The 9,243-nt window shown below is 43.4% G+C and overlaps 3 non-coding genes across 3 annotated transcripts; all 3 read right to left on the bottom strand.

Annotated features, from left to right (window-relative positions):
- Positions 1-947: 947 nt before the first annotated feature.
- On the bottom strand, positions 948-1,019 carry trnap-agg (transfer RNA proline (anticodon AGG)). The gene has a single exon. It is a non-coding gene; the product is annotated as a tRNA-Pro (tRNA).
- A 4,515-nt stretch (positions 1,020-5,534) lies between these two features.
- Positions 5,535-5,606, bottom strand: trnap-agg (transfer RNA proline (anticodon AGG)). The gene has a single exon. It is a non-coding gene; the product is annotated as a tRNA-Pro (tRNA).
- Positions 5,607-5,845: 239 nt separating this feature from the next.
- On the bottom strand, positions 5,846-5,917 carry trnaq-uug (transfer RNA glutamine (anticodon UUG)). The gene has a single exon. It is a non-coding gene; the product is annotated as a tRNA-Gln (tRNA).
- Between the last annotated feature and the right edge of the window lie 3,326 nt (positions 5,918-9,243).

Genomic DNA, 9,243 nt, shown 5'->3' with positions numbered 1-9,243 from the left:
CTCATCATTTTGATACCAAGGTCCATGAAGTTAGAGCCTGCAGCTGCTTTCTTTTGGTCTGGAGATGCCGGTGAAGCATGCTTCCAGACGACGTCACCTTTGGAAAACCCCAAAACCTCTATGAATGAAGAGACCTCCCGCCGGGTGCGGTGGCGCGCGCCTGTAATCCAAGTTACTGGGAGGCTGAGGCTGGAGGATCGTTTGAGCCCAGAAGCTCTGAGCTGCAGCCGACTGTGTTGATCGGGTGTCCGCACTAAATTCCGTATCGATATGGTGCTCCTGGGGGAGCCTGGGAACATGGATTTGTAATATAACAATAGACTTTTCCCCAGAAATGAATGATAACTCACTTAAGTAATACAACTTTTTTTCATTTGGAAATTCTGATGACTTTGAGTTTGGTGTTCGTCCAGTTGAATTCTGACAGCAGTTGTATGTAATTTGCTGCAACTGACTGCTGGCTGTGTGCACCATGTACTGTGCAACAATCAGCCAAAACATTAACACCAATCAACAGGACTCAAAAGATCAACACCCCAGTGCCAGACCCCACAAGTCCCGTGTCCGTGCCTTCACAGGTCAGAGCCACGTCTGATTCAAGCAGGCCTGACCTTTGGATCTGGGGTACCTCTGGGGTACCAGCACATTCCATGCATGATCGATCAGGTTAGAATCTGACAGTTTTTTGCAGTGGAGCATGGGACATTGTCCTGCTGGGGGGGGGGGGGGGGGCAAGTACATTCCCTCATTCCTGTGAGGGTAATTAATTGATCTGTATTTGGGTGGCTGACACATGTCAATTGACATCCACATCCACATTGATGCCAGGAACCAAGGCTTCCAAGCAGAATCAATGTTTTTTGATTCTTTTGTCACTGGTGTTGGGTTTTTGAGTGAATATTATATGTCTCCTCATTTGTGACCTTTAATCTTTTGATTTAAAATCTGGGCTCGTCCGGGATTTGAACCCGGGACCTCTCGCACCCTAAGCGAGAATCATACCCCTAGACCAACAAGCCATGTTTTCCATGGAAAAAATGAGGTTTCACATTTCCAGCCCTGTCATTTCCAGACGTGCAGTTAAACTCCACATTGCTGATGTGGCAGCTTGAAGACCCATTCTCATCTGGCCAAACAGCGCCCTCTGCTGTACAACAATTTACATCCCATTCAGCACCTGTCCTCTGAACTCTTTACAGTATTCTCCTGTGGAGCTCCGCCTCGTCATCTGTGACATTATTTTGGGTATCTAACATTAACATATGCTGCATGTCTCATGGTACCTGTGAGCCAGCCTCACTCATACAGACCTCAACTCGAAAACTCCCTTTTTTGTGCCAGACTGTACACACACTTAGTCCTTCTGACACTTTTAGTGTTGCGTGTCCTTTTCTGAGGTTTCATCACAGATGAAAGTTTTCATGGACAGTTTATTTGTTAGATGAAAGTGATTCGGCTGAGGATTGTAACGGATCTTCTTTACTTTATTTATTTATTTATTTCCAGATTTCCGTGATTTGAATTTGTAAAAGTTTGGAGCTGTATGATGTATTTGTAGCTACAGCACATTTTCTTAGTGGTTTTCTCCAGGCTCTGGTGGACTTTACAGACTTCCAGATCAACTTGCTACCAGGAGCTGATTGAGGGCCATGCTGATAATTCCACCTATAAGAGCTGTGTATCACAGATGCGTAATTCTCCACCACACTCAACACCCACTCCTGCTCATTTTAAAGTTCAATAAAGTCCATCAGTCTCTGCAGTCACCAGATCAGACATTTCAGGTCACAAGAATGAGCATAAAACACGTTCCTTAATATGTGAGATCTTTGTGGATTTTGAACTGTGTTTTGTCATCAAACTCTTTTTTTTTAGCATTTTTACTGCGGTTTGCCACAGCTTTCTGTTCTCATTAGTTTCAATGAGGAATGCTAAAAGTGATCAAGAAGCTACAGTGATGAATATTCTTAAACTTATAAGAACTAATGTTCTACACAGTGAAATGAGCAGCTCATATTATTATTTAATTATTATATTATTATTTCACAGGTAAAGATTACAAGTTGTTCATACTCAGAAATATTAGTTATCAGCCTCTAAAGGAGAAAGTTTTTTTTTGTCTTCAACCTCAATATTTTCTCCTGGATGTGCACACACTTGATCCTTCTTCAGTTTATGGGGTTGCCTTTCCTTTTCTGAGATTTTATCAGAGATGAAAGTTCTCATGGGCTGTTTATTGGTCAGGTGATTGTGATCCAGCTCAAGATTGTATCTGGTCTGATTTGTAGGTTTTCATAAAGGTTTGAAGCCTTATAACGTATTCATACAGTTTGTCTTTGTGGTTTTCTCCAGGCTCTGGTGGACTTCACAGACTTCCAGATATATATGAAGATCCACTTCGTCCCAGTTTATCTAACACAACTTCATTCTTCCAACTCTCTCTTGTTCTCACTCCTGAGAAGTAAATCAACTCAGCCTCCACCACTGGCCACCACATTTGCTCCCATGTTTGCAACAGTTGTAACCATTTCCTCTTCCAAGACCCTCTTATATCCATCCCAGACAAGCATTAATGGACAACCTCGAGCCCCATGTTTATCCCCTTCTCTCATTCGTTTATCCTTCTTCAACATTCTGTATTTCCCTGTCCTATTAAACCTTTACAAATCGCTTGGTCATGGTACAGTCCTTGCTAGTAAACCAGTTTAGTAATTGGCTTAAGTCTTTGAGCAGGACCACACCTCACTACTTATACCTAATTTTCCTCCCCACACAATGTGTTTAAGTTTTCTTTCTCGCAATCAAAATTTTCATTGCTTTTTAACATAAAAATCATTAACTAGATCGTATTTAAGTAGGCCCTTGTTTCTGTGTTCTTGACCAACCCTCACTTTCCCTCCAAGTCATCCTTCCATTCAATACCCTCCTCCCTCAGCATTGTTGTCATCCACTCCCCTCGACCATCCCAGCATCCCTACCCACCAAGCAAATCCCTACCCACCAAGCAAATCCGCAAAATCTGTCCAGTGTTTCCATATCAGGTACGAGTTATTCGTGCTGTCCCCAAATACAATAACATGATTCCATGTTATAGGCGCAGTTGATATTAACACTTGTCACATTCCGTGCTGGAACTATACTGCGTACTATGAACTCCTGAGACTAACCTTTCAAGCCAACCTGAACAGGGGTCAGTGTACTGGTCCCTGATGCGGTGTTAGCTCTTCACACTTATCCAAAGAACTAGACAGAGGTTAAGCATGCACAGATGTGGGCCCGGGTCCACAACGCGAAAGCCCCCTTGGTTCTTGCAAATTTCCTTCCAGCCCAACTTCTTCCCTGCTAGGACTCATTAACTACTTCATCTCTATCATCACCCAAGCTTGACTAACCATGCAAGACGGAGCTAAACCGTAGCACCAGTCCTAAAATTCTCCTAGAACAACATCCCCTTTTGTGATTATCACACTAAGCCAGGAGTCATCCAACCATACACAAACTCAGCCACCTCCACCCCTCGTTCACAACCCGTGAAATGTACCCAGTCTCTATAGCACCCATCCTTTTGGGGGCACTATTGCATTCACTGAACAACATGCTATTCATGCAGCCACTCACCCTGGCCTCAGACCTGCACCAATTCATCAGTCTGAGCGTCCCATATCCTCAATCGCCAACTCTTGCCTTCCCATTATTAATTCTTGAAATTCTGACAATTGGCACCAGCCTCCGATCTTCTTTCGACTGTTTTACTTGGGTTGTCTCTTTGCAGGGAGCCACTCTAACCGTTTATAGGCAGAAAATTCTTGATCTCATTAAAATTCCAGTGCGCTGCCTTCTTCAGTAAACATCACACATATGCACAATGAACCAAACAACATCTGAAACTCCCATGCACTCTTGAAGTTCTCTTGGAGACTTTATCCGAAGCCAAGTTCACAAAGAGACAACACCCCGACTTAGTCTTACTCCCGGGATTTCTCCTGCGTTCCTGCCTTCAACCCAACACATTCATCATCACGCTTGCCTACTACCCAGAAACCCAGCCTTCATCCCTCAACCCTATTATTATGATCTGTTCTGTACAACATCTATTGCACATCTGTCTGTCCTGGAAGAGGGATCCCTCCTCAGTTGTTCTTCCTCAGATTTCTACCATTTTTTCCCCCCATTAAAGGTTTCTTGGGGGGGGGGGGGTCCTTATCCACTGTGAGGGTCCTAAGGACAGAGTGATGTTGTATGCTGTAAAGCCCTGTGAAGCAAATTGTTATTTGTGATGTGTTTCTATTTGTGTGTATTTCATTCCTCACTGTATATCCCTTGACCTTTCATCCATCTGACCCTTGACCCTCATCCCCTCATCCCTACATCCCTCAACCCCTCATCCCTTCATCCTTCATCCATTCCAACCTCAACCCTCAATCTCTCAACCCTTCATCCCTCATCCCCTCATCCCTCAACCCTTCATCCCTCATCCCTTCATCCTTCATCCATTTGACCCTCAACCCTTCAACCCTAATCTCTTCATCCCTCATCCATTTGACCCTCATCCCTTATCCCTCCATCCTCATCCTTTCATTCTCTAATCCCTCGATTTTCACCCCTTCACCCTTTCCTCCGAACCCATAATCCATTATATGCAATAAATCATTCAAAATCCTAACCTTATTGGTGTGATCTTTGTTAGTGAAATAAATGTTGGCTTACTGTCACACTGTCATGGTTTACTGAGACACTTGAATCCCACCTCCTGACGTCTCTGCATGTTCATGTACCTGCTGCCTCCGAGTTCCCATCAAGCAGGCAGAGCACACAGCAGACTACACATGGTAGCTTCATAATTTCCCTCACACCAAAAACCAGACAGGACTCCTGGATACCTACAAACATTAGGCCTATGTGATTTCATTATTACTGTTGACATAATGTGTTGCCTAGGTTAAGGATCAGAGGGGTAGCATATATGGTTATGGCGAATAAGGACAGTGTGCTTCCACGTGTGCAATGATGTTCTTGGTACATGAAATATATCAAAGTGGGAAATCCATATTTATGTTATATAAATCTAAATTAATTGCAGGGAAAATTGTAATGGATCATTTCATCTATTCATTAAAATAAAAGACAAAAAATGCAGATAAATTATCATATGCCCGCCTCACTGATAATAATAATAACAATAATGAAATATTTTCATGTATCTAATCAAATCATTTATATCAGCCAGCTCTCTGCTGGGACATGATATTTTGAATGTATTGTCATTTATGCAGTAGATAAAGTACTGTATACTTTGTACATGAATACCAGCCTTTTTATATTTACATTTATTCTTTAATTGTGTTAGATTGTATGACATTCAAATGACTTGTCATTTTATCCTTTTTCATTTGACAGTTCTGGTCACTTTCAGTTTGGTGCTTGTGCAGTTGAATTCTGACCGTAGTTGTTATATGTAACAATAGGCTGTTGGTGTGTTACAGATATTGCATATCCAGGCCTTTGTGACCTTGAATTCAATTAATTTAAAGCCAGGGCTCGTCCGGGATTTGAACCCGGGACCTCTCGCACCCTAAGCGAGAATCATACCCCTAGACCAACGAGCCATGTTTTCTCTGGGACAAAGGAGGTTTCACATTTCCAGCCCTGTCATTTCCAGACGTGCAGTTAAAGTCAACAGCGCTGATGTGGCAGCTTGAAGACCCATTGTTATCTGGCCAAACAGCGCCCTCTGCTGCACAACAATTTACATCCCATTCAGCACGTGTCCTCTGAGCTCCTCACTTTTGAGTGAATGTTATATGTCCCCTCATTTGTGACCTTGAATATTATTGATTTAAAACATGGACTTGTCCGGGATTTGAACCCAGGACCTCTCGCACCAAAAGTGAGAATCATACCCCTAGACCAACAAGCCACATATTCATGTGAGCTCCTTGCTGTATTCTCCTGTAGAACTCTGCCTCATCTGTCATGTTGAGTAGCTGACATCAACATCTGCTGCATATGTTAAAGCCACAGTGTGTTGGGATTTCTCCCATCTAACGCTGAAATCATATTGCATTCAAATGGATAGCGCACTCTAGCGCCTCATTGTTTCAGACATGTAGCTATTGCAACAATGGAAGCCACTGTGTACCAAAAAGCTATAACACTGATGAAACCATGTCATCCGATACTTCATGGAGTATTCATTCAGGCTCCTACACAGATACGCCACGCGAGTTGACAAACCCCCTCCTCATCATGCTGGCTGTGTTTACAACGTAGGACAGTTGGGGCAGGTGTAAATCGAAACAAACCAACCACGTCTTGTCTTTTTACAACTGACAATTGGCTCAACCTCACACACCTCATCCCTCTCCTCGCATCACTGCACCGCTAACAGCAGCTAACAGCTGCTAATGGCTAACAGCTAACAGTGCTTACAGCTGTTATCAGCAAGCGCTGCTGTTAGCTGTTAGCGCTGTTAGCTGTGATTGCATTACCTTTCTCCTTCAGCAGCTTTTTCCACCTGGGAAAGGCTACCCAGCTGTTGACCCTCGTTTTTTGAATTCGCCGGTCACGTTGCCTTTTTGATTCCTTTTTGCACTTTCTTGGCCACGAGGATTCTGTCTCCCATGATGCTGCATATGCATGATCCTGCATTATGCTCAAAGAGTGGGACTTTGTTATGCTGCAGTAGTGCCGGGGTAGTAGCGAAGTGCCTCTTGCTCCTCTCCTTCGGCTTCTCAGTCACGCAGCACTGGCCTGGCTCTCAACGAAAACGTGGAATAAGTCTGATTATTGGTGGAGGTAATAGTACACCAATGATGACATATTTATGAATGCAGACATCGATTTTTGCCAATAAACAACTGAAAATGTTACACAATGTCCCTTGAAGGTACCTGTGAGCCAGCCTCACCCATACAGAACTCAAGTCAAAAACTCACTCTGTGAACTTTTTCTACCTTTTCGTTCATCCAGCTGGCTGTTTTCACTGTTTTCTGCTTTTAAATAATGTTCATTGTAGTGGTAGTGGAGTGGTGACTGTAGTGGTATAGCCTGCTGTGGATGGCTCTCGTCTGTATGTGTGATGACACGTGACCTCAAACTGCTACACCTAATAAAAACACTACATTTGCTTATGACATAGCATCTCATCATTTTGATACCAAGATCCATGAAGTTAGAGCCTGGGATACCTTGGAAGAGCAAGTCTGAGTCCTGTTTCAGAGACATGTTGCCATTTTTAACTTTGCACATGATACACACCAAATTAACAGTTTATTTCTCTTTTTCTTACCTGAGGAGGATCTTGCAGATTCAAACGCTGCCTTTAAAGGAGAAACAAAAGAAATAAACTATTTATTTGGAGCCCACAGTGCTCAGACCTCCTTTGTGCTCTGCAGTGAAGTATTTTTTGTCTTGCACCTCAATATTTTCTCCTGGATGTGGACATATTCGACCCTTCTTCAGTTTATGGGGTTGCCTTTCCTTTTCTGAGGTTTCATCAGAGATGATTTTTTTTACGGGCTGTTTATTGGTCAGGTGATTGTGATCAAGCTGAAGATTGTATCTGGTCTTCTTCTTTTCCAGATTTTCATCATTTGGATTTGTAGGTTTTCATAAAGGTTTGGAGCTTTATAACGCATTTATAAATGGTCTTTGTGGTTTTCTCCAAGCTCTGGTGGACTTCGCAAACTTCCAGATACCCGAAGCTGATCACAGGCCATGCCAACAATTCTCTCTCCCCTCCATTCTCCACGTTCAACACCAACTCCTGCTTTTCTCAAAGCCATCAATCTGCAGTCATCACATCAGTCATTTCACTTCACAAGAATGAGCATAAACAGATTCCTTAAAATCTGAGGTCTTTGTGGATTTGTGGGATTTTGAAATTTTGTCTTTTTTTTAGCATTTTAATTGCATTTCCTGTGACAGTTGATTCCACAGCTTTTGATGAAACATTGATCTTTACTGCAGTGAGGTTTTATCAGTCAGGGAGTATCAGGGAAATTGAATAAATGCTGATCAACATTCAACCCTACAGCTGCTTAATTTTCGTCTCTAGATGCCGGTGAAGCGTGCTCCCTGATGACGTCACCTCTGGAAAACCCCAAAATCTCTATGGATGAAGGGACCACCCGCCGGGTGCGGTGGCGCGCGCCTGTAATCCAAGTTACCGGGAGGCTGAGGCTGGAGGATCGTTTGAGCTCAGGAGCTCTGAGCTGCAGCGGACTGTGTTGATCGGGTGTCCGCACTAAGTTCCGTATCGATATGGTGCTCCTGGGGGAGCCCGGGACCACCAGGTCGTCTAAGGAGGGGTCAACCGGCCCAGGTCGGAGACGGAGCAGGTCAAAGCCCCCGTGCCGCTCAGTAGTGGGATCGCGCCTGTGAACAGACGCTGCAGTGCAGCCTGGGTAATACAGCGGGACACAGTCTTTTTATACTCTTCTATACACACACGCTCAGCAACAATGTCTGCACATGTTACAGCAGCTTCATCACTGCTTCTTCATTTTATTCTTCCCATCAAAATCCTCACAAACCACCTCTGTTTCTTTGTCCTACAGCGCCTCCACCTGGAGGAGAGGAGCAATGACCATCAATCACACCAGTCAGTGCAGCACCACAGACAGACTACAGTCAACTAACTGTGTTTTTATTTCACTTATTCAGTGAACATGATGGAGAAGAGAGAAGTTCCTCCAGGAATGATAATCAGACACAACATCAGAGCTGCAAACATTTAAATACAGTCTGTTACTGTCTTCATTCTTGTTGTTATGTTGTCAGTGTGTGTGTCTAATATCAGCTTTTAAACTGCTTTGTTATTTTCCTTCATTCATCAGGAGCTCTCCTCCAATTTAAAGTTGAACCATTTACCTGCTGGAAAACAGTTGCAGAGCATCCACACCAACATGGATTTGTAACAAGACAATAGACTTTTTCACAGTGGAGATTCTCATGAGAATAATACAATGAATGTATGTTGGCTCTCTGTCACACTGTCATGGTTTACTGTGACCCATGAATACACATATCCTCCCATCGTCTGACCTCTCTGCATGTTTACGTCCCTGCACACTGCACACACTAAACAGGGTTGCGTCATTATTTTCCTCCACACCAGAAACCAGTCAGGACTCCTGGATACCTACAAGCATTATGTAGTTTCGTTAATATGGTTGACATACCATATTGCTCTGTGTAAAGGAAACAGAGGGTTTGAGTTTGTGATATGCTGAATATGGATAA

Source organism: Epinephelus fuscoguttatus, linkage group LG4 (genome assembly GCF_011397635.1).
Source record: "Epinephelus fuscoguttatus linkage group LG4, E.fuscoguttatus.final_Chr_v1".
Classification (NCBI taxonomy): Eukaryota; Metazoa; Chordata; class Actinopteri; order Perciformes; family Serranidae; genus Epinephelus; species Epinephelus fuscoguttatus.
The sequence above is the reverse complement of the archived record's forward strand: the minus strand, read 5'-3'. Positions and strand labels throughout refer to the sequence as shown.